This window comes from Acinonyx jubatus, chromosome A1, assembly GCF_027475565.1.
Source record: "Acinonyx jubatus isolate Ajub_Pintada_27869175 chromosome A1, VMU_Ajub_asm_v1.0, whole genome shotgun sequence".
NCBI lineage: Eukaryota > Metazoa > Chordata > Mammalia > Carnivora > Felidae > Acinonyx > Acinonyx jubatus.
The window spans coordinates 72,520,335-72,546,718 of NC_069380.1; the positions used below are offsets into that span (position 1 = coordinate 72,520,335).

At 40.5% G+C, this 26,384-nt stretch overlaps 1 long non-coding RNA gene across 1 annotated transcript in view; it reads left to right on the forward strand.

The window, feature by feature from the left end:
• Window positions 1-26,384, forward strand: part of LOC113600815 (uncharacterized) — a 172,044-nt gene that overhangs the window by 69,782 nt on the left and 75,878 nt on the right. The window contains exons 2-3 of the long non-coding RNA XR_003421908.2: window positions 24,529-24,620; window positions 25,020-25,156. This is a non-coding gene — a long non-coding RNA (uncharacterized LOC113600815). The remainder of the gene's footprint in view (window positions 1-24,528; window positions 24,621-25,019; window positions 25,157-26,384) is intronic.

Consider the following 26,384-nt stretch of genomic DNA (forward strand, 5'->3'; position numbering starts at 1 on the left):
AATTGATTATGTGAAGTAATTTATCCTATTTTAAAAAATAGTTTATCCTATTTTTTAAAAAGTAGTTTATCCTATTTTCAAAGTTAGTACACTTTTTATCCTTTCAGATTACAGAATCATTTGTTTATTGGACATTTCACTTTAATAGGATGCTAGCTGCTTGTTTAAGAAAAAAAACAAAACAAAACTACAAGTCTGGTTTTCTTGGGTCAGTGATTTTTATGAGGAATATATGGACTTGAGATATGTTGATTCTATCTTAATCTGCCTTTATCCTCTTCAGTCCCCTGGAAAACATAATAATAATCTGGAATCAATGATGGATATATGTGGTGTTTATTGACTTTTCCTCAGGCTTTGATTTTGTAGGATTTGGTTTTGGACCTAACAGCATGAACTGCATGAATATAAACCCATAGTTGTATTCAAACAGACTAAGGAATCCTGCCAGATGGAAATGTAAAAAAATTTTTATGTGCATTAAAAAAGAATGCTTTCTGCTGTCTTTTCAATTAGTTTCTTAAAGAGCATACACTCCTTTTGAGTAGGTGGGATAACCTCCCTCCTCCTGTAGAAGACAGAAAGTCTTGCATGGTGTGTTAAGCTTTTATGATCTTGAATGGAGAGTGCCCTGAAAAGATATATAATGACCTTAAAGCTAATTATCACTAGAAATAAGGGCCACAGATCCATATTCTAAAACCAAAGTTACTATTTTGAGTACTCGCTCTTCAATATCTAATTGGCCCACCAAAAATAATCCAAGAAGAATTTTATACACTAGAGGGTTTGCTTTACAGCTTGTTTGGGAGGGTGCTTCTCATTGCTCTAAGTCAGGTGTTGCATGGGTGCATTGTTGACATTTTTCTCTGAGCATGGTGAATTATATTTATACCTCCTCTGAAAGCTTTCTAGCCTGAATTGTTGTGACCAGGAGAGAGGAGTAGACCTCTGGGTTCTGGGGTGCTCATTTATTTTTATGATTCATAATAATCTTTTCAGAAGACTCTTGGTCCTGCCTGTAGTAGTTAGGCTTCAGCTCAGGTCCTCGGAGAGAAGCAATGGTTTTCTCGTCAAACATGGATCCTTGTTATCCTCCACAGTTTTTACAAGGAATGTCGGCTTTACCCCCAGCATGACTGGGAAGCCATATGGGTTTGTACCTAAGGAACAACCCAGACTGACTGCCTTGATATTTTTGAGAAACTCAATGGGGGGGGTGTGGATTTTGAAGACTATGCATCCCATCTGTTCCTTGTGATGTCTAAAATCTCTCAGGTTAAGTGATAGCAGCTACAAACCGGGTGCCCAGACCTCCTAGTCCTGGCCCCCTGCAGAGATGCTTCAGTATAATTTTGGTAGGAAAGTCTTAGCCTATCACGATGCCCAGCATGAAAGAGCGCCATTTGAAACTTACAATTATTTCAACAGTAAGGATGGAGTTGAATATCTTGCTCACTATAACACCAGGACACGAAGTCTTTTCCATGTCTTCTTGTTCTTCCCAGCTCCCCACAGACACAGTTGTTCTCTAATTTCTCAGAAGCTGGAACAGATTTTCAGGTTACAATCTGCTCCCATCTAAGAACCTTCAGTTCTCCAGTTCTATTAATTAAAAAAATATTTTTTCTCAGGGGTTCTCGCTTCCATTACTTATTGATATGGATTTCCCCTCCCATTTTGTTACCGTACTTGGGAGATAAAGGTGGTAATTTGTTTCTTTCCTCACTTCTAAGATTCAGACAAAAAATATTGTATTTTCGGGGCACCTGGGTGGCTCAGTTGGTTAAGTGTCTCTTGTTTTCAGCTCAGGTCATGATCTCACGGTTTGTGGGATCAAGCCCCACGTCAGGGTCTGTGCTGGCAGTGAGGAGCCTGCTTGAGATTCTCTCTCTCCCTCTCTCTCTCTGCTCCTTCTCTATTTGCATGTGAGTTCTCATTCTCAAAAAATAAATAAACATTAAAAAAAAGATTGTATTTTCTCCCTTATTGTTTAAAATGTCTTGGCTAAGTTGCTAAATTGTTTTTTTGTTGTTTGTTTTCATTTTCATTTCTTTGGTTAATTACTGAGGTTATTTTTTTTTTCAAATATGTATAAACCACTATATGTCCTCACTTATGAAAGTCATGCTCATGGACCATTTATCTACTGGATCTTAGTGTATTATATTACATAACCTCATTGTATATCAAGGAGCTTATCTTTGGTGCAACATAATTATGTAAATATTTCACTTTGTGTTATATCATCTGATAAGCTTGTATTTTGAGAAATAGAAGGTTTACATTTTCATGTAGTCAGTCTATCTTTCCTTTTGTGATTTCTTCCATTGCTTTTATGCTAGTTATCTTTTCATGCAATTTTTAAAAAAAATGTACTCCTTGAGGGTTTGGACACGGTGGTATATAATTTTTCTAGGTTTGTTCCATAAACAAGCCTAGTATAGTGCTTAGGGCACAGAAATGCACAATAAATATTTGTTGATGCATTGATAAGTTTTACTTGATTAATTTATGAAGCTTACATTTCCCACAAAGTTATACTGCAGATTTTAACAGAAACACATTATATTCATTTGCATCAGCATTTCCTTTTGGACACTTGTAGAGAATTTAAACAAAGTCATGCTTTTTGGGCAGCATTAGCAGAAAGCTGCTGCCTTATCACTATTCTTGGTTGAATAGAGGGAGAACTCTTTATCATATCTTTCGATTTGCCTGGCTTACCAAAAATCTCATCTCACTTGTGTAAGGCTCTTGAGTCCAGCTTTACCATGTGAAGCACCTGGCCCCGATATAGGGAAGGATTAAGCTGTAACATGATTTCAGATCTAGTGAATAGATTTCTATCAATTATTTTGTGCACAGCTGTGGGATTGTTGAGCCAGTTAGTATTACATTTGGGGTCCCAGAAGACTAACTCCCGGAGAGGAGAGAAATCCTAAAGTTGGACAGAAGATTCAAGTCTTAGCAGAATTATGATTCACTGAGGCAGTGGAGCAGAACAGGAAGGAACCAATCCCCAAGAATCCGGAAGGAGAGAAGGGAAATTCATATTTTGCAATGAAAAACAATAACATTACCATTCTTTTTCCTCACTTCAGTGTACTGGTTAAATGTGAGGAGATGACAGTTTTAGAGAAACCAAAGTCCCTAATTCTTGCCACATCTTAATAAAGTGTGTAGGCAGAGTAAACTGACACACATATTTTAATAAATATACATATATAGTAAAATCAATATATCATTGATTAATTGATTATAATAAACTCTAAGTTTGAGAAATGACTCTATAGAAAACTGAGAGGAATTCTTATGGGTACCCTGTCTTGCCCTTGGCCTCTTCATACATGTCTGATCTTGGGTCTCTTACCAGCTGCCCTCAACTCCCCCTTCCTAGGCCAATGCTCTGGAGAGAAAGGATATCTTCTATTCAGTTGATTCTCCCAACAGTGTGAATTCCTTACATCATGAATTTGGTCTTTATATTCTTCCTAGCTTTTGAATGACTTCTTGCTTCCAGAGGCCACCTTGCCTGGGATTTGGCCTTTGGTTTTCCTTTGCAATCTCAGGGCCATCCTGCTGACTGCCAGGTCAGACTTTACCTCTTGTTTGAGTCTCACTGTCCAAGGTAACAGGGAAGGCAGGCAGGGTTTTCTCAATGCCTTGTGGTTGTCCTGGGCCTCAGAGATGGCTGCATCAGGCAGCCTCTGCTCCTTTGGTGCCCTGTAGCTTTAACTCCCATTTACAGCTGAGGGCTTCATGCAAACTGTCTGAGGGCAAAGGGTTTGTTGACCGACCGCTTGCTCTCGTGTCCTACAGTGGCTAATTGCAAAACAGCAGTGACTCCCAGTGTGGTCCAGATCTCAGCCCCTTCCACACATGTTCATTCCAAATGACTGGCCACTGGGGGTTGCCACGTACCTTCAGTCAGAGTCACTGCTATCAATCAGGACCCAGCAGATTTTGCATCAACCTTAACTGCAGACCCAGAGACCCTATTCTCTGCATCTACTTTCTTGAAAATGAGTTTGTGTCAGTCCATGGGATGTACCAGATCTCCAGTGCAGTGAGCAACAGTTAGGGTTACTTTCTTAAACCAGACCTTTAGGGGAGCTCTGCGGTGTGGGCTGCTGGAGAGTGGCTGGTGGTGTCCCAGTCCAGGAACTATTCGAGGCCACTTGTGTGTGAACTTCTTTTTGAGTTTTCAAAATTTATTTATTTTCTTTTCCAGCTTCAATGAAGTAGGGTTGTCAAATAAGAATGGTATATGTGTAGGTTTTACAGCATTCTTTTCAAAGGTACACAGCATGATCATTTGATATATGTATATATTGTAAAAGGACCACCACAATCAAGTTAATTAACCTGTCCATCATCTCACATAGTTACTCTGTGTGTGTGCGTGTGTGTGTGTGTGTGTGTGTGTGTGTGTGTGTGTGTGTGGTGAGAATACCACATTTACTCTTTTAACAAATTTCAAGTGTATCATATGGCATTATTAACTATAATTGCTACACAATACATGAGATCCCTAGAACTTATAACTGACAGTTTGAATTTCTGAATCTAAATGTTATCCCTGCTCCCAACCACTGGAGGACAGAGTTGTGGCTGGTAACACACCCTTCTTGGGGAGTTTCTAATTTCCTCCTTCATCAGGCAAGGCTGGCAGGGAGGCTCAGTGGCTGGTAGATCCCAGTCTGAGAATCCTAAACCCTGTATTAATTTCTCCCAAAAGGCAGCCTCATAAACAGTAGAGAATTGCTTACCTTCAAGGCTGCTTTTGAGATACAGAGGCTAGTCTAGGGCCAGCTGACATTCAGTGACAGTGCACCGAGACTGTTGCAGCCCCAGGCAGCTACAGCAAGCTGGAGAACACAGTTCATAACAAAAGAGGTCAACCTTTCCTATTGCTTTGAGTTTCCAACCTCTATACTGAGTTGAATAGTGTTCTGCCCAAAATCATGTCTACCTGGAACCTATGAATGCAACCCTATTTGGAAATGGGTCTTTGCCAACATACTCATAATCTTTCTTTCTTTCTTTTTTAATGTTTATTTATTCTTGAGAGAGAGAGAGAGAGAGAGAGAGAGAGAGAGAAAGGGGCTGAGAGAGAGGGAAACACAGAATCTGAAGCAGGCTCCAGGCTCCAAGCTGTCAGCACAGAGCCTGACGCAGGGCTTGAACTCATGAACTGTGAGATCATGATCTGAGCTGAAGCTGGACTCTTAATCGACTGAGCCACCCAAGCGCCCTGTAGGCATAATCAAATTAAGGTGAGGTCATTCTTCATTAAGATGGGCACTAAGTCCCATATGACTTGGTGCCCTTATAAGAAGAAGGAAATTTAGGCACACAAGGAGAGCGCCACAGGCAGTGGAGGCAGGGATTGGAAGTAATGCACCTTGAGCCAACAAACCCCAACGATTGCCAGGAACCAGAAGACACTGAAAGAAGCAGGGAAGGATTCTTTTCTAGAGCCTTCAGAGGGAGCATGGTCATGCTGACAGTTTGATTTTCAGACTTCTGGCCTCCAGAACAATGAAGAATACATTTTTGTCATTTAAAGCTGCTCAGCTTATGGCAATTTGTTGAGGAAGTTAATACAGCCTCCCTCAGCAGATGCTTATCTGGAAAAATATGGTTATTTGGTTCGACTGCAGAGAACAAAAACCATTCATGTTTTTGGCACAGTCAGCTCTAGGTTCATGCAGGTAGCTGCTGGAGAAGGGCATGATGCTGGCCAGGCCTGCTCTGGAAGCTAGGTGATTATGACCTGGCCAGTTACTGTGGCCAGTTATCCGTTCAAGGTCATTGGATATTCATGGCCGTGTGGAGTTCTGTGGGCCCTATGTTAAGGCAAACTACAGATGTTGCATTGTGCACCACCTGTGTCCAGCATAAGGGCCTATAATGAGGAAATCTGGAATACTGTTAATGCGGACTTTTTCTCTGGTCTATCCTTTTTGTATGTATAGCTAAATATTAGTTTATTTATTTTCTCTCTGTGGTTCTAACACCCTAGCATAGGGTTTGCCTACCTTTGTGTTTCTTGCCCCAGGAAAATTCTGTGGCCCCAGGGTGGAAAGCAGAAGCGGTCTACAAAATTCCTTTTGTTGTTGTTGTTGTTTGTTTGTTTCTAAGAGCCAAAGTCCCAGGGGAAGAAATGCCTTTTAGAAAGCAGCAAAGTGCCTTGGAAGAAATATGACGAGAGAAGAATTTTCCCCGGAGTAAAAGAAGTTCCTAAAGCTGGTGGGTGAGAGGGGCAGCAGGAATTTGCATGATCCCCTGAGCAGCACCCAGGGGATGTCTCCTAAAAGGAATGACTGCCTGCTGTGTCTTGGCAGAGTGAACTCATAAAGAGTTTCCTCAAACATGTCCCTGCCCCAGGCAGGCATAGAAGCTGAGAAAGTCTGTCAGAGAACGAGGCAGAGGTGAAGGGCACGACTCGGCTGGCTTCCTGTGTAAGGCACTGAACCATGAGCAGCCCTGGGCTACCAGAGGGGCCCCCGGAATGACGGAGGTTTCCTCTGAGTGTGGAAGAAAGTAGGCTCACAATCGCAATTAAATTGATTTATAGAGAATAAAGATATGTGCCATTTCTTGCACGGTTGATTTTGTGGACTGAAATTCACAAATTGATTTTGTGCACTGAACCCCCCCCCCCCACGTGGTGTGTTTTTCTGGTGGAAGCTGACACCTACTCAGAGGGCACACTTCATTTGCAGCGTCCGTCAGCCACAGCAGATGTATTCTGTGAGGGCTTCCACAGCCCTAGACTGTGTACCCAGATTTCAAACAGCAAACCCTATTGGTCTCTTGATGTTGTGGGGCACTCTTTGAGGCTTCCATGTTTGTGTTTATTGTTCACGTCTCCCATCCATAAACATATGGCCCCCCAAAGGCACATAAAATGGGGACTTGATAAATCCTTGTTATGGTAATGCCTTTTAGCTATTGACCTGTGTACCTCAAAGTAATGTGAGCTGCACCCCATCCATTCAGATACTGCTTTGGCATTACACCCCACTCCTTCTTCCTACTTCATAACACTGTCAACATCCTGGAGGGCAGCCAGTATCTGGGTGAAATACAGGTGTCTTAGAAGGGATCTGGAAGTCCATTAGGGAAGACCCAATATGCAAAGTGGGCCGGGCGGTGGAAACATGTCTGGTTCTCTCCTCATTACATCAACACCAGCTTCTTACACCAGAGTTTTAGAGTGTTTTCTGGGACTCCTAAAGGTGGAAGGAGATCATCTCTGTGGCCTGTAGATTGCAATTGCCCTTCTTATTATCCACTCTATCCTGCTTTCCCTGATGCACTGAGACCCTGCTATTCACTGAAGAGAGAGAGAACAAGTCCAGACAGTACTAGACTCCCAGTAACATAGCATGAACAGTCCATCAGGAAGAGGGCTTCTTGTTGAAGGGATTAGGAGTCCCCCCAAGGGATTTACAGAAACCCAGACCATGATTGCCATGTAATTGTGGGGTGGGCCGTGTGGTGTTGTTTGAACCAACACTCCCCAGTACCTCCTTCCCTCACTCCATGCTTCCTGGATGGCACACTAAACATAGGCGATTTCATTTCATTTCATATCCTGAGCATATGCAATTGCAGGTACTGCCTGAATCACATAGTTTGGCTCTGATTCATTCCTTCCTTCACTGATTATTTATTGGATGCCTGTTATGTACCAGGCACTTTTTCTAGGCCATGAGGAGGCATTAGTGAAAAATATAAGTGTTGTCTTATCTCTTCCTTATGAATTTGACATATCTGAACAGTTTCTTACTTTCTGAGGCCACCTTATGCATATTTGCCTTTCCTTCTCTCTCTGTGAAGACAGATCCAGCTCCTGAGATCCCAGCCTAGGCTAGAGCCCTGCTCTTCTTGAGGTTCCAGATGAAATGCTTGACAGATCCTAAAGCATACTCAAAGAAACAATATATGAAGACATTTGTAAGCCATGATTTTTGCTCTGAGTTTGGAAGGCATCTAGAGTCTAACTAGTGCTAAGTCATTTATTTCTCTGGAGAAGACTGCTTAAGAGTGGGACAATGGCTTACAGAAGGATCCTTGCTGGAAGTTAACAAAGGCTTTCTTCTGTTGAAGCTTGAGAGCCAAAAACATTAATTCTGTTCTCCTCAGTGCGTCTGTCACCTTAGCACTTAGATGATTTATGTAAAAGCCTTTTGTTGTTTCTCATAATATCACAGAACTTTCAACCCAGAGAGAAAAAGGGAAAGAAAAACAAGGATACTTCTTGTTGAGATGGCAAGAACACCCAGCCAGCCTTCTCAACCTTCACCCAAATGAAATTTTTTTTTTCCTTTTAATAAAGTATATGTACTTTCCTAGTCTTTCAAAAGAAAAAAAAATGTATGGGTGTTCCCTTGGGTAAACTTTCTGTTAGAAAAGCAAATAATTGAAGGAGGCCTCTGATTTGAGAAAAGATTTTGTAAGTACTTCCCAGAAAGACCTGCTGTACTGGAGAGAGAACTGAAATGTGAAGTTTTGAGGTAAAGGAGAGCGTTGTTTGTCTCCTGAGTGTTCTGATGAAATATCTATCTCATCTGAGTCCCTACTGGGCAACTCTTGTCTGCAGGGTAACATAGAGGTTTGAAATGCCCCTTGGGATAGTTGGTAGGCTTGACTATGCCTCCTCATTGCTGGGATCTGAATCCCACCGGGGAAGTTCATTTCACTTCTACTCAACAATTATTTATTGAGCAAGTACTGTGTTCCAGGCTTCGTGCTATTGATAATTTGGAAGGCGAAGCTTTTTTCTCATTACGGTTTATGGGCAGATATAAAGTGACGTTGAAATAGTGCTGCTGGTTAAAACTAAATTACCAAATCTGAGATAAGAGGGTTGTTAAGTATCAGATGGACACTTTGTTCAACAGTCTGCCGAAATCCTTGGGTGAAGTATATGAATAGATTTAAGAGTGAATATGCACCAAAGAAGTAACATTGGATTAAATAGAAACAAAACAATTGATCATGGAATAACAGACCCAACAATTTCCAAAGCTGCCAGGAGTCAGCATCTTTCCAGCACCATGATTGACATGTTTTTCTAAAGCATCTGTTTTGAGGCGTGTGAGCTGTTCATAAGTTCATGCACATTTTTCTCTATAATGAGTGCATGATTTAGCACATAATCTGCAGGTGGCCATATGCAAACAGTTTACTTTAAGCCAGGTGTAAAGATCAAGTTTAAGTATTGCTGAAGAAGTATTTTGTTGATTTGTTTGTGTCTATTCTTTAAAATCTGAAAGTCTCTACATAAGGAGTTGGAGTCATAGATCCTGGATATGAAGAGGATGAGGGTTGTTAGTAGCTCGTATGGGCCATGGAAGCACCCCAGATTGCATGAGGGACATTTACTTGGCCTTTCCTGCCCATCATAGACAGGTCTCAGAAGATCTTGGGTCTGAAGGCATCCAACCCAGCAAGGTTCATTCTTTATTCCCCTGCTAATGCTCATTGAAGACCACTGGGTAGTTCCCAGCCTGCAGGAAATCTTGAGGGGGCAGAGCTGGGTGAAGAATTTGGGAGTGGATTCTCACTCTCCTTATATCTCTTTACTTATCTCTGTTCTTAGAGATAAGCCCAAAGAATGTCAGACAGCATCTGGTTTCTTCACCTTTCCTTATGAAATGGGAGGCCAAAGGGATTCTCACTGCATGAGTCACGTTGGCCAGTGCTCTTTAGTCAAAAGATGATGACTTCTCAATAAACAGCCAACTTAATTGTTCAATTTGGACTTCCTGTTTCACATTTATGATCATGTGAGCAAATTCAGTCAAGTAGTGTTCTCTCCTAAGGAGTAATATATAATATCGGATGTCTATGGGATGACATATGTGGGAAGCAACATACGTGATGGGGTCAGAATCTATGGACCAGAAACCACGATGTTCACCTCTGTCTGCTTCTGCTGCTCTTCTGCCAGGGCCTCTGGAGGGTGATAAGAAAGGGGTAGGATGATCTTGCTAGTGGAAAATAGCTAAATGAGAGGTGAGCCAACTGATGAGAAAGACCAGGGTGAGCAACTGCTCTGCAGCAAGAAAACGTTTCATGCAACTGAAGGTGTTCATTAAAGTTTCAGAGTTGAAAAGGCCATTCCTGTAGTCCTTTATTCTGTAACCTGCAGAAGAATGACACACGGTTACATAAAAAGAGAAAGATCGGTGTGGTAGGAAACTCCTAAGATAGGGAATAAAAATCTGAGTTTCAATCTCTCTTCTGTCACTTACTGATTGTATATTCTTGGGCAAATCACATCACCTCCTGTGAGATCCAGTTTCCTTCTCTGTGAGACGATGGTTTTAATCATGTCCACTTTATAAGATTTTTAAAGCAATAAGTGTACAGTGCTTTGTAACATAGAATATTTTCTAAAATGTTTGCTATTCTCATTCTTACTAATAATAGTGATAAAACCTGATCAAGAGAGTCTTTGAGATAGACCTCAACCTCACTCATCTTGTTGAGGAATGGAAGTATCCTCGTAGGCTGCTATTTTAGTTAGACCAAACATCAACATCAACATCCATTTCTTGAGAGGTTTAATCTCCTTCACTTCTCAGCCTTGTGCAAAGCTCAGTTTAATATGGGTGTCATATTAAACGGCTACTGGCTGGGCTCACCTTTTAGTAAATAAGATAAATAAGATTTTCTCATGTATACTAGGTCTTGACACATGTATTAGTGATCGGGTACATTTCAGGGTCTACGTAAGAATTTGGTTTTACGTGTCTGGATTCAGTTTGGATAACCCTGGTGAAAAACCCTAAACACCCAAGAACCAGGATTAATCCTTTAAAATGTCAGTGTGTCCTTTCATTTACCATCAGCGTTCCATCTTTTTACTTCCACAGAATAATCTGCTAGTAAGGACATACTGTGGTCTTAGAAAGGGTTAAAGTAAAATATTTTGCATCTGACATGAATGCCCGACTAAATAATTTAATAACTTCCTTCTTTTAACACATGGAGCTAATTGCGCGTCTTCTTGAGAGAAAATTTGTTTTCTTTAGTTAGGCTTCTGTGTTTGGCTTTAGCATTCTGTCACCAGCAGCAGCCCCCTCCCCCAACTATTAAGCAGAAACCCCGGCCACGGCACTCAACAAAGAAGTGGCAAACCTCCAAGAAATATATTTCCCACAAAGACACAGCTGAGAACATTAAAAATTGGGTAGGTCTGGTTTATGTTTGGTTCACCTCCAATGTCTCACGTATAACTTTGGAGTTGAATGAACCAGTGACAATTCAGTAAAATCACTCAGGAGCTCTGGAATCACTATTCTGACATTCACCACTTTAGCCTTTGTCTTACGTGAGAGCCTAGGGTTTGCTGACAGGGCACATCAAAGCATGGGGACTAGGCTGAGGACAGTTTGCACCGTCTTTAATCATTTGGTAAAAGCTCAGGAGGATTTGTTCAAATTCAGCTAAGTAAAAACCCTCCACTTCACCACCTCGTTCAGACAATATGAGAACCAGATGGGTTTCCACACGCTGCCTGATTGCTACTGTCTGATGTAGACAATCGGAATTCTGCACATCTGTGCCATGACATCAGGGAATGCCACAGCCCTTCATTTTGCTGGGTAGACCACACCAGAGCATTTTTTTTTCTAGTTCATGTGGGAACAAAACCGTCATTCAGAAGGCACCTTGTCCTAGCCATTTGTAAATTAATTTGTTAATGAAACATTACATCAGGGTAGCACTTTACAGTTTACAGAGTGCTTTCATTTCCTCATTTAATCCTTAAAATAACCTTGAGAAATCGGCAGGACTGTTGAAAGAGGGCTAAACTGTTGAGGAGAAAATCCGACATGCTACTATTCCCGTCTTTAAATGTTTGGTGTTAACTTATATACGGACTAATGTTGACTCATAGCAAAGAATAAAATATGTGTGAGCCCCCCTAGAATGCGTTTCTTCCTCAGGGGCATATCCTTTTCCAAACATTAATTCATGGAGCGCTGGATTTTCTGACATTTACATTGTTGCCCATAACTGTATGGAGGAATGACTTTGGCCCCTGGGAGTGGGGGGTTGAGGTGGGTGTTTGGGGGAAGAGTTTGAATCGCAGGTTTTTAATCTTGAAATATCATATTGATTTTGAGAAATATCTACAAGTTTATTTTTGCCACACTGATTTGAGCAAAATTGACATCCCCGGAGGATATGCTGTACTTACATGCACCTGGGTATCCCAGTTTGCCAAGCTTAGGTTATTTGTTCAAACAAGAACAGGTTTTCAGACGCTACAAGGGGCCAGCTCCCAATAATAGAGTAGTTTTGGGATGGATTTTTCCTTAGATTGTTTGGGTCTGCAACCAGCCTTTGTAGTGAAGACGACCACGTTGACACTATGGCTATTGAAATAATGGTGAGCTGGCATCTCCATAGAGAAACACTGCATATTCTTCAGGCTCTGCTGATTAGATGCAATTTTCTTCAGTCAGGGGTCTGAGCTGGGCTTTGCAGCAGCTCATACAAGCAAAGATGGTAGTGATGCGTCTCTTTTTGCAATTCTTTGTGGTATCAAGTCCAAATTTCTTTGCAGGGAACACAAGACTCTTCATCATCCCCTCTTCCTTCACGTGTCTATTTTCATCTTCTGCCACCTGTGCTTTTCTCTCCTCCAGTACCTGAGTTCCTGTAGTCTCTGAACACATGAGAATCTCTCGTGTTTCTATACTTTTGCACGTATCCACATACTGTTCTCTCAAGCACTCTCTTGTCCTACTAATGATAATGGCAAACTGCCCATCCTTCAAGTGTTACTTCAAGCGTGACTTCTTCCTGTTAATCTCTTCCTGACACCCTAAAGCAGACTAAGGTGTTCTTTCATGTCTCCACTACACGTGTACATCTCCCTATGGTCCCAAGCACCATATTTTCATTGCTTGTTTGTCTGTCTCCTGAGTAGATTCAAAAATATGTGAAAACAGAAGGCATCTATCATGGTGCTGGGCACAGAGTATGTACTCAAGTGATTATTGAAGGAATGACCATGTGATTCTGTAGTAGTCATTTTAAAGTGGCTTTTTAGAGGTCATCCTAAAATAGCAGTAAGGAAGAAAATATACCTTGTTTTTTCTCTTGAAGTTATGGAATATATTATTCATTTTGAAAATTATAATCTTAAATATCACATTCAAAAAGTTATTTGACTGCGCTCTTATTCCAGAAGGAAGATTTTGATGAAATGTCATTAGGAATGGCATATAAGGATAAAGGGTGATAAGTATCTTTATGAAACACTAAGTTTTAACAAATCATAATATGCTCACTAAATTATCAATTAAGTGGATTCATTGATAATAGGATTTATAGGTTAAGACAGAGAAGGAGAGATCAAGTTGTAGCAAATATAATGTCGTATAAATAATATGGGTCATTTTACCCAGATTGTTTCTTCACTCTGTTGTTGTTGTTAAGAATGGAGCCCTTGTAGGAACTACTTTTTCTCAATTCTTCTAATATATTATCCACTCATCTCTCCCCTCTCCATTCTTCCATTCATACATTATCCAGCCAGCCAGCCAGCCAGCCAGCCAGCCAGCCACTTTTGTCGGGTATAAAACAAATAGAGGAAAGGAAAAGATATACCAAGATTATGGTATGTATTCATCCATCCATCCATCCACCCATCCATCCATCCATCCATCTATCCATCCATCCATCCATCAAACAGCATAAAATATCTGTTCTTATAAAACCTTAAATATCAGGAATAGATAATTCTCATTTGATTATAAAGTTATAAATAGGGAGGCATTTTACATCATTGGGTAGAAGGATGCACATATTTTTAAAAAGTAGATTAGCCGTTGTAGTATTTCTATTTTCCAGGGCTTCTGTGAGGATTCAAGAGATAAAACACCGAACAGTTTAACTTGGAGTTCTCAGAAGAAAGATGCCAGTGGAACAAAGAATACCACAATTAATGCTCTCAGTAACTTACAGTTATGGCCCTAAAGCAAAAACTGAAGCTGATAATTCAAGTCCAGAGTACTAAATTCCATAATGATCCTCCAGAGAGGAAGAAATGGAAGCAAAGTTGTGCCAAAAATGATTTATTCTAAATAAAAAAAGTAAATTATTTTTGGCTGTGATAGTTTCTCTCTGTCTGTCCATAAGAATGGGGATGGTTGGCCATTATTGGTTGACAGGAAGAAACTGAAGCAAGCTGCTGAATTTACAAGTCGCTTTTCAAAATAAGTTTTACAGCCCAGGGAATTGGAGTAGTTTGTCTACTATTCGTGGTCCCTGTTGAAACTTGGATACTTAAAAATGCTGGGAAAAGGTGAGGAAATGAAGTAGTTTTTTAGGCTCAGGTTCAGGAAAGAAACCTACCCAGACTCTGGATGTAATGTCTGATAGGAAACAGTGTATTCCCTCGCTGCTTGTGGAAATGCCACTTGATAATGAGTTTTGACCTAATTTCTTTCCTCATTACAGCACAGTAATTTAAATCACTGGAGACACATTCTGAAGCCTTAAAAAAAAAGTTGTTCTCCTGGATTAAACAAAAATAGTGTCCCTAATCCAACCTAATCTTACATGGGATCCCATTCTCAGTATATTTATTTTTTTAAATTTTTAATGTTTTATTTATTTTTGAGAGACAGAGAGAAACAGAGTATGAGTGGGGGAGGGGCAGAGAGAGAGGGAGACACAGAATCCAAAACAGGCTCCAGGCTCTGAGCCATCAGCACAGAGCCCGAAGCAGGGCTCGAACTCGTGAACTGTGAGATCATGACCTGAGCCGAAGTTGGACGCTTAACAATCTGAGCCACCCAGGCGCCCTCTCCAACCCCCACCCCCTGCCTTTCTCAGTATATTTGATTCAAGATTACAGTGGTCTTGACTCACAAAATATTAAACCTGAGACCAGTTGCCTTTTAGGGTTTTCCTGGGACTCATTCCTGGATATGTTACATAGTCATGAAAATTCTATTAGCATATTATTTGCAGACCATTTATATATGTTCACCTAGATTGATTTTTATTTTCCCTTCAGGTTCCTTTCAAGGTAAATTGTGATCAATGGTATTCTTAAGGCAGTTATTTCCTGACTGAAATTTGTTGACATTTTCATTCATTCATTCATTCATTCATTTTTTTTTTAATCTTTCCCAAATAGCAGACGGGGAAACAGGAAAGAAACACGAGCTTTCACATAGTGAGGACAACTAAAAATCTTTACTGGTTTGTGTTTTGTATAAGCCTTTTTTTTTTTTTTTTTTTTAAGAATGTGCAATGCGATTCCCATTTATGTGAAGGCAGCAAGGTCAAGTTTTGTAAAGAGTGTCTAGTTTTAATTTGGGTTCATTTGGAAGAAAGTGTTTGCAAGGAAAAAAGAGAACAGATGGGGAAATGTTATCAGAACCGGTGGGATCTAGTGAACAATGACTGGATCTGAAGGCAGGTGAGAGTTGAGGGCTGGCGCTAACTCTTGTTGCCTGTATGCGAAGCCACGTCTCAACCTCTGAGCCTCATCTTCCTTATCTGTAAAATGAAAGTGGTAATTAAATGGGCAGGAGAGACCACAGAAATGTTTCCCAGTTTGCAGGTAGATAAGGATGACAAATCAGATGGCTTTCACATTGATTTACTACCAAGCTAGGAAGGAAACTGGAACAAGGATATATGCAGTCCTTTGAAGGTCTGTGCTGCCTACATTATGTGAGAAACCCCCCTTTTACTTAGGGTAGCAGTGTGAGGGGGCTGCTTCCCTAGTAGCTTAATTAATTAATTAATTAACCTTGGTTCTCCAGCACTCTCTGGACCATTCCTCAGCCACTTTGCATTTCTTGTCTTCTACTTGCCTTGGCTTCCATTGCCACATACATTCAGACAGCCACGTATATGCGGACAATATTCAAATGAGCCTTGATGTCCTCATTCTGTGCAGCCACAAGTTTGGAAATTACCCCACATTCCTCACTGATCTTTTCTTGTTCAGGCTACCTCTGTTTCCATACTAGCTCTTTTCTTTCTTTTCTTTCTTTCTTTCTTTCTTTCTTTCTTTCTTTCTTTCTTTCTTTCTTCTTTCCTTCCTTAAGTGTATTTATTTTGAGAGAGAGAGAGAGAGAGCGCTCACACAAGCAGAAGAGGGGCAGAGAGAGGGAGAGAGAAAGAATTCCAAGCAGGCTTCACACTGTCAGCAGAGAGCCTGACACAGGGCTCGATCTCATGAACTATGAGATCATGACCTGAGCTCAGATCATCGAGAGTCAGATGCTTAACCGACTGAGCCACCCAGGCACCCCCTCACTAGCTCTTTCTTGAACTCCTTCTGTATTGCTGCTGCAGTGATATTTGTAATATTCAGTTTAAATGGTATAGTTTCTTTGTCTAAAATGATACTATGACTCTCCACTACCCTAAGGACAAAGTCCAGATTCCATAGTTGGACCAGTGCCAGCTGTCTTGTCACTGTTCCCTGACACCCAGTGTGTAACAAATGCTCTCTCCATGGCCAATGAACACAGTTCCTTGGGCTCAGCATTTTCTCCCTCACTTCCATGCCTTTTTTCACCCTGCCCCCTCTGCCTTAAGTGTCTTTCTCTCTTTTACCCCCATGGCCAACTTCCTCTTGTTTTTAAAACTCAACCCAGGGTGTCTTTCTTGCTTTCTAGACTCTCCTTGTCCAGAATTCCTATTCTCCTACAGCATTCTTGAAATACTTCTTTCTTTTTCTTTTTCAGTTTATTTACTTATTTTTTGAGAGAGAGAGAGAGAGAGAGAGAGAGAGAGAGAGAGAGAGCAGGGGAGGGGCAGAGAGAGAGGGGGAGACAGAATCCCAAGCAGGCTCTGCCCTGTCACTGAAGAGCCCCGTGCAAGGGTTGTACTCGTGAACTGTGAGATCATGACCTGAGCCTAAATCAAGAGTTGGATGCCCAACCGACAGAGCCACCCAGGCACCCCTTGAAATACTTCTTTCAAAGCACTTGTCCTGCTGCCTTGCAGGTGCTGGTTAATTATTTTCTCTCTCTCCCTTGACTTTCAGTGAACACCTTGACAGCAAGGACTCTCCTTTCATCCATTCATCCCTAGCCCCAAGCGTATTGCCTGGCACATAGTAGGAGCTAAGTAATGGTTTTTTAAAAAGTGAATAGGTTTAGTAAAATATCACCCAAGATATCGCTTGCACTGTTGTTTTGCAACTGTGTCATTATTAACATTTTGTTTGTGATAAGGTTGTATACCAAACTGTATCAAAAGCCCGTGGGTTGTAATTTGTCATATGCCCTCGTCATACGCCAAACAGGCTCTTGATTTTTCTTTTTGACGAATGAGAGTGAATGTTAGGTGACTGAGAAAGAAGCAAATAGACAATATCACGAGCTGGTCTGAAGCTTCAGCAAACCTCTGCCACTGTCTTCTCCCACTGCTGCTGCGAGCAAGGCTGCCTGAGAAGGAATTTCACCCCTGTTTGTGCCCCAGCCCATCCACCACCGGAGCTGCAGGGGTAGGTGCAGGAACAGAGGGAGTAACTGATGGGCTAGGACCGTAGACAGTTAACAGGAGGAGAAACAGAACAGGTTAGCAGAGGCTTCACTTTACCCAGCATTGCATAAAGACAGCATCAGAAGCAGTAGCATTTCATTTCCAAATGGGTAGTTGAGCACGAGTGAAGGGACACGGGTCCTCGTGAGGTGTGCTGATCAGGCTTTATTTGGCTCAGTTTGAGCAAGTTGTGCAGAGGATGGGGTGTTAAGGGAAAGGGCTGCCTGTGGGGCTGGGTCCCGCAGGAAGCTGTGCCGGCCCTCACCCAGCGCCCAGACAACACAGACAGTTCACGTGGTAGGGACTGTTTTCATAGATCTCTTCAAACACAATTAGGTGGATCTGAAATAGAATTTTAAGCTCTCACCACACTTTGACATCAGAAAACCATGAATAAATAAAATTACAAAATCAAAATGCAATTCAAAAGGGTTCCATGTGATAATGCCTTTTTCAATAAATGCTGCAAAAAGAAAACTGGGTGATAAACCATATCGTTTCAATTTTCTCCTCGGGGATTTTATATCCATATGCTTTTATGTGGAAAAATGTGATTTACAAAAACGCTCTGCCATCATGACTCCTAACTCCCTGGTAGGTGTTTGCCATGGGACCAGGCAGGGAGGGGCTGCGGGGGGCTGGGCCAGCCCGGCTGCATTTCCTGATGACATTTTCTGGGGCTGGAGAGGTTCTGCCACTCACTGTTCCCTCAAGGGACTGTCAGTTGCATAAGATTCTCCTTCCAGGGAGTGTGTGCTTGGGTTAAGGTATATTTCTAGGAAGTCCAAGTTAAATGACAAAATGTCAGCAGAGACATACATATAGCACACTAATCCAATAGGCATAAAGATCTTAATGTAAATTTTTCTAAAAGGTACCTCACAGGATATTATCTCTGAGAAATGTATGTAAACAAAGGAGTCTATGGGCAGATGGGTTTTGCAAACGCTTGGTTAAATGGGAACAAATTCTTTTTTACTTTGCTCCTCCTCTTCCTTCTTGTCCTTTTCCACCTTTACTCTCTCCTCTTCCTCCACCTCTTTCTTTTTCTCTTTCCTCTTCTTCTTCTTCTTCTTCTTCTTTTAAGCTATAAATTTCCCAAAGATTTTAGTATGTGTAGAATAGATCTCCAAGAAAGAAATACAGTCAACAAAATTTCCAAAACCTATTTGAGGTTGAGAAGCTTTTTATTTGTTCAGAGAAACACAGTTTGGAAAATTCTGTCTTTGTTTTATTTTTTAAATAATATATATATATATATATATATAAATATATAAAGTCTATTTATTTATTTATTTATATATTTATATATTTATTTTATATTATATATAAAAATAAATTTATATTATATCAATAAATTTATATAAATAAATAAATTAATATATATTAATAAATTAATAAATAATAAATTTATATTATATATAAATATATTATATATTTATATATTTATATATTTTATATATATATATAAAGTCTATTTATTTATTTATTTATTGAGAGACAGAGACAGAGAAAGAGAGAGAGAATGAGCAGTGCAGGGGCAGAAAGAGAGGGAGAGACTCCCAAGCAAGTTCTGTACTGTCAGTGCAGAACCTGACATGAGGCTCGAACTCACAAACCCTAATATCATGACCTGAGCTGAAATCAAGAGTTGGATGCTTGATTGACTGAGCCACCCAGGCACCCTGGAAAACTTCGTCTTTGTAACAGTTAGGTTGTCACACTTGGAACCCGAGAGAGTAGATGGGGGAAATGAAGGTTCTGATGTCAAGTGAGGTGGGGGCTGCACGCACATCACAGCTGCAGAGGGTGGGCCTGACTATGTCTGCAACAAGGAGGCCGGGGCATTGGGAGGGACACAGAGGAGAGTTCTGAGGGTTAAGAAGGCAAGCTTTGCTTAGTTTCCAGTTTTGCTTTCTGAGGAATGCCAGAGGAAGGGGCAGGGCAGAAGAAACAGGAGTTAACGTATTTGTTCTGGACTTCAGTTTCAGATCTGCTTTTGACTTCCACTCGGTAACTGCGTGGGAAATCTAATCTGAGAAGTGTGCATCTTCTCCAAATCAACTGTTTCTCTTGGACAGGGGATTGGCCTAGAGCTTCTTGGGTGTTTTGGGCCCAGGGAGGCCTCACCCAGTTCTCCTGAGGTGGCTTTGGGTTCCTAATGTCACCTCCAGGATTATAGGCTGGGAAGAAGACAGGCAGGCAGCATGACATAATGAAAAGTTCATGGTTTGGGCTTTAGAAAGGACAGGTTTTTAGACTGGACTCGTGTTTGAGTCTGAGCTCCACTGCTTACCCAAGACATGACCTTGCTAAATTCCTTGAACTCTTTGCCTCCATTCTTTTCTTTGGTGAAATATGAATATAGAAGCTTAGGTCTCAATGGATTCATCTGTCAGATAAAAGCATTATACTAGATGACCTGTAAACTATCCCTAGTTCTAATGTCCTGAGTTAGAGTTTATAGATCTGTGTCTATATACATATGCATATGTGTACATGTGTGTCTATAGTACATACATAAGAATACATGACTTAACCAATTTTTTAGTAATGAAGAAATGATAGTGTAATTTCTTTGCTCTGATGAATATAACATTTTCTTCTGCTTATATCTCGGATATATTTTGAATGACTATGATAAAAACACAGACTCTGATAAAGAAAGGTTACTTTATAAATTCGAGGTAACATCCATTAACACGATTTAATGAAGCAGGAAACTTTTAGGATTTAAATATCTAAATTTTAAGTTTATTCTTTGAAGAACTCATGTGTAGCCCAACGATGACATTCTGAGTTATGATTCCTAAAGTTTCCTGATCAAAAATGCTTAATTTGTAAAGGTTAGTTGCTCTGCTGACCATGAATACTTATTCATAATGGTTGTGTGTCTCAGCATACTAATTTTTATGTTTGTGTGATACTATTTTTGCAGGGCTCCCATTATTCACATATGCTGTCTCACTCATTTACAAATAAACTTATGAGCTTGAGAAGGGACTGTTTGGCTATTCCTATTTTGCTAGATGTGGAAGCAGGGCCATGTAGCAGCAACTTTCTCGGAAACTTTGAAGTTAGAGATAGATAGCACTTGGAATTAAGCCAAACTGAGCATAGTTCTTCCAGCTTCCTAATCTTTGGCCAGCCCATAAGTAAAGACTTAGTGCTCAGTATTAATAATGAAGAAGACAATGATTATCATAATAATGCTCAAGTTTCTTATTTTGAACAATCCAAACTGCTCACTCCAAGCCTCTTATCCATTTTAAAAAAATATGAAGACAAGAGCTAAATTTAGGATTCAAGCTGACTCTCCCTCCCTTTATTCCCTGTCACTGGATACTTTTGTGCTTGTCTTAGAAATCACCCATTGGATTTGCTCTCTTCCTCTCAGTGCTAAGTTTAAGATCATTGTTTTTATCACATTATATATGGATTGTAGAAACAGCTTCTCAGCTTGCCTCTCTGCTCTCAGCCTTATTCCATTCTATTCCACTCTGCACATGATTACCAAGGTAACATTCCAAAGACACCGCTTTCATTTTGCCACTCCCCTCAGGAAACTACAGCCAAATCCCTCTGTCTGATTTTTGAGGCTTTCCCTCTTTGGAGCTTGTTTTCATCAGCATGGATTGCCAAAAAAAAATATGGTAAACTGGTAAACTCAGCTTAAACAGCAGAGCTTCAGAGTTCTGGCGTCCCGAAGTCCAAGATGAAGGTGCCAGCAAGGTAGGTTTTATTCTGAGGCTTAGAGGTGGTGCCGTCTCTCTGAGTGCTCACATGAACTCTTTGGGCTCACATGGTGTCTCTTCTTATAAAGGCACTAATCCTTTGAGACCAAGGTCCCACCCTCTGGATCCTCATTTGACCTTAACTGCCTCCCAAAGACTCCATCTCCAAATATGATCACATTGGGAGTTAGAGCTTCAATGTATGAATTTTGGGAGGATGCCAACATTCAGCCCTTGACAGGGCTCCTTTAGCCTCCTCAGCCTTACTTCCGTATCTCCTGAGATGTAGCCTTACCTCCAGTTTCCTCCCAGCACCCCTCTTCCAGTCCCAGTGCTTTTACCTGTATGTTCCTGCATCTTGCTGCCCACTAGCCCCCTCTCCCCCAACCCCTTCCTACCTCTCTTCTCCAGAAGACTTTCTTCTTCCCTTGTACTTTCTCAAACTGGACACATCCTTCAAGGTCTACCTCAAATTGCACCTGCTCTAAGAACACTTTCTAATCTTCTATAATCCATACAATATCCTTTTTCTATGAACTCTTATAGCCACACTATAATTTAGCCCTTAATCATTCTCTAATTCTTTTATGATAGTAGTGAAGTATCCTGTTGGGATTTATACTCTACAGAGTACTTTCATATCTATAGTCTTCTGTGATTCCCTCAAAAACCCAGTAAGTTAGAAATTATTATAATTTCCATTTTACATGTATGAAGATTGAAGCTCAGTGAGGTTAAATGGCTTACCACTGGTTAGAAAGCCAGTAAGTCAGGAACACAATGCCGTTTTGTGACTCTTGAAACTCATGGTCTATCAACCCATTCCTTACTCCATCTTCTGTATCTTTACATGAGTTTTCTTCTCTCTCACCCATTCTAATTTAGGTTATATTGCTGTGTTTTATGTATCTCTATAGGCCAAATTTTATTTTTTTTCAGGGGGAAAAAGAAATACAATTAATTTTCATGAAGAATTTCAGAGTGAATTCCAGTTGAGTTTCTTTCCACTAAATCATAAGCTAAGTAATTCTGTGATAAATAGTAGCCTCCCCATTTAATAAATGAAGAAATGGACAGAAACAAGGACTTAATCTCTGCATACCATCTACTGCATTAGGCAATTCCTCATTATTTTTTCCAAGTAAAAAGTGTTAATGAGAAGCTTTTGGCTAAGATAACACATGTATTCAACAGCACAACATATCATTTTTGTTTTGCTGTAATTGCAATGTGTAGATATAACTTCTGCAGTGCGTGATCTCAGAATATTTTAGCCTCCCACGCAGAAGATGAACTCTGAGGTTACAGCCATTAGGTGGGGGTGAGGGAGTGTGAAATAATTTAATAGTGGAAGCTCACCAATCACACCTGACCCCAATCCGTCCAGACATTAGTGCAAAGAAACCACTTACAAATTCCTTTAGAGTGATACCAAATCAGAAACATTTAATGTGCACTGAAAAAGCCAAGTTAAGAATCAAGTTCAGACATGCAGAGGTGTGATATCTACAACCAGAGCCAAGTTAGAAAGGGGTTAGTCCTTCCAATGGCCAAATTAAACAAGACACAATTGAGGGTAACTCATCCCTCTGGGCACTTATAAAACCTGCACGTGGGAACTTTTGAAAATGAAGTTAGCGCTGATTGTGTCTTATTTTGTTTGGCCATTGAATGGGCTAACCCTTTAGGAATTTGGCTCTGACTGGAGATATCACACTTTTATGTGTCTGACCTCCCCCCACCCCAACTCCCTTTTTGTGTGTGCGTGTGTATATATAGAATTAAAAAAATCAGATATGGTGTTAGATTATTAAGTTTAATAAGAGTGAAAGATAAAAGCAAAGCATGGAAAAGAACTGAATGTGCTGAAATAGAAATTAATTAGACTACCAAGGACATACTGCTTTTTTTTTTTTCCTGGTCTCCTTTATATTTAAGGGCTGAGTAGCATAGTACTGGTTAAGGCCAACAGTGAAGTTACTTGGGGGAATTCCTGAACCCAACCTCATTGATTCACTGCCACTATTCAGCAAAGCAGGCATGCTTAAAGGGGACAGCTGAGGGGCGCCTGGGTGGTTCAGTCGGTAGAGTGACCTACTTCGGCTCAGGTCATGATCTCATGGTTTGTGAGTTCAAGCCCCGTGTTGGGCTCTGTGCTGACAGATCAGAACTTGGAGCCTGCTTCGGATTCTGTGTCTCCCTCTCTCTCTGCCCCTCCCCCACTCATGCTCTGTCTCTCTCTGTCTCAGAAATAAATAAACATTAAAAAAAAAGGGGACAGCTGAGTAAGGGGACACAAGAAGGCATGTGTGGAGAGTCACACAGTAGACAGATAATGCAGTATCTGGACAGTAGAGTCCAAAGATGGCTCTGGTTCAGCCTCTTCAGTGTTTGAAGCTAACAGATTACACTTCATTGCTGAAGAGCTGGAAGTTCCTGGGGCTGTGGGCATAGGTGGGAATGAGGATACTGATAACATGAAAAAAAAAATGCTTTCATGGCTGTTTTCCTACCAAGATGTTCTGTGTCATACCTGTCAGCAAATTCCCCTGCTTTGAAGTTGTAAATTTAAATAGCTACTTGACAATGTGGTGTGAGCTGTGTAGATCATCAAGGAAAAATTTTGTGGCATTTGATTAACTTGTATATTTTTATTGCGATGCAATAAAGGAGGCATCTTTAACTGAAATTCCTTAAGCACCCAATTGTGACCCACTATCCCAAGTGATCTCATACTGAGATACATTTTTCTAGAAAACTGTATCTTTGGGCCAATAACCAAGTCATTATACTTTGCCATTATTTTCACAAGACATCCAGCTGAAAGGAACATAATGTTTCCTAAGTGAAGATATATATTTACCCTTTTGTTTTCTGGAGTTAGGTCTTACCAATTTGTCTTTTCCCTTTTAATATTTGTTTCTCATCATCACTGGACCTATGTGAGAAAAAGTCTCAACTTTTCACGGTCTGATTGAAGGTCTTATCGTGGGGTTGATTATGACACGAAACTGATGAAGTGATATTTTTTTACTCTCAGACATTAGGCAAGATCCAATGCTCAGGAGAGGGCGCTATAAATATGTGCATTTGACTCTGTGCTCAGTCTTCTGACCATTGTGTAGTTAAGGGTACTTGTCTTAAAAATTTGTTGGCACTTTTTATTTGGCAGTTTCATGCTGAGGTAAATGTTGGCAAATGAACAAACAGCTTCTGTTCCTGCTTCCCTATGGTTCTGTTCCAGGTCAATCCCAGGATTCTGGCATACTTTGAGAAGTTTCTCCTGGCCTCCACCATTCTTGACCAAGGAGACCTCTGGGAGGCCAGTTAAGAACAGTAACTGCTCTGCTGATCCGTGTCTGTTGGGTGACTAACTTGGAAAGCTGTATTTCTCTGTGCAAATTTCCTGGATCTATCTGTCTACCACTGAAATTCCTAGACAAAAGACACCAATTTATGACTTGACCAGTCATTGTTTTGTATGCATGTGTGAGTGTGTTGTGTGTGTGTGTGTGTGTGTGTTCCATAGGGAAGTTGGGTTTAGTTTTGTCAAGCATCTGTTATATTAGTCTCAGTCTACATTCTCCAGGACTAACTTCTAAAAATCTAAGACCCCTTTGAAGTGGCTCCCACTGTCAAATGACTCAACCTTTACTTTCTCTTTCCACAAAGTTCGCACAATTTTTCTACTGCTAATGGTCTTTATAACTTTGTACAATTGGTTTCTCTCCATAGCAAAGCTGTTGGTGTGCCAAAATGTACACTAATAGAGAATGATAGTGTACTGGAAAGATCTTCATGTAGAGAGATGAAAAATTAAAGGAATTTTTATGCATTCATCAGATATTAATTATACAGCTGCTCTGTGTAAGGTGCGTAGTGAATGCATATTTACATTTATATTTTAGAATCATCTAGCTACTGTTTGAGATTGATTGGAATGTCCTTTATTCAAGTGAACATCATGACGGAAACTATGTATAAAAGGATTTCACAGGAGAAATGAATCTGTTGCTTGAATTTGAGAAAAGCGGTCTCAGTTTGGCAGAGACAGAGTAAAAAGAATGTTTTCTAAGAGTGGGGAGGATGGGAAAACATAGTGAAATAAAAGTTAAAAGGGCAAAACAAAGGGTGCCTTTCTGGTATAGAGGCTATGACTAACTGAGATAAGCTAAGATAATATAGGTGATGTCTTGAAAGATGGGAGAGGATTAGAGAATGATGTTGGAGAGGCGCTTTTATAGGACACCTTCAAATACCATGTACAGGAAGTTCATTTGACCATATCGCATTGTTGTGAGATTGAATATAAACTCTTTTTGTTAAGTTCAGATTGATTTTTGAGAGTGCATTGTGTTCCTCTTTGATTTGTCAATCAGATCATCTTAAGTAAGAATTGCAAATGACAGTTTAGAGGACAAGAATTGCAAATGACAATTAAAAGACAATATAGAGGATCCTGAAGCAAAGCAATCGAGGTACTCCCAATGTCTAGCACACCGCCTGGAATATAGGGTTTGCTCAATAACTAAGTAATGTTTAGATGAATGACAGGTCTGGGCTGAGCTCACCTCCTGGGCATGAGCATTTGTCACACACACTGAATAATTACTACGCCTTATATTCTGTAATCCCACTCTTAATCAATTCATAGAGACTCAGAAAGTTTTCTAAATAGAAACACTCCATCTGAGCGGTGGTAAACAAGATGTTAAAGTCTGTATAACGGAAAACAAATTATGCATAGGAACTGTGAGCAATGACTTAGAAAGAGAAAAAAATTTCTCACAATTTTTAGTCCACTCCTGCTTCTTTAATTGTTTTGGCATGTGAGAATCAGAGTCACTCAGGCATGCAAATATTAGCATCCCCGAGGACTGCCACTTGGCTGCCCACATCCCTTTTGGGTATACCTTTATGCTGAAGAATGACTCCAATAGCACAAAGCAAGCAAATGTTAGGTTTGAAATGACTGAACGTGGTTTTGAACCTTTTCACTGAAGCGAGGGTCATGGGTTAAAGACTTTGACCAAGACTGCAGTGAACCATAAAATCATCTCCAGAAGCTGGCATATTGTTCATAACTGAGGTTGGATGCCC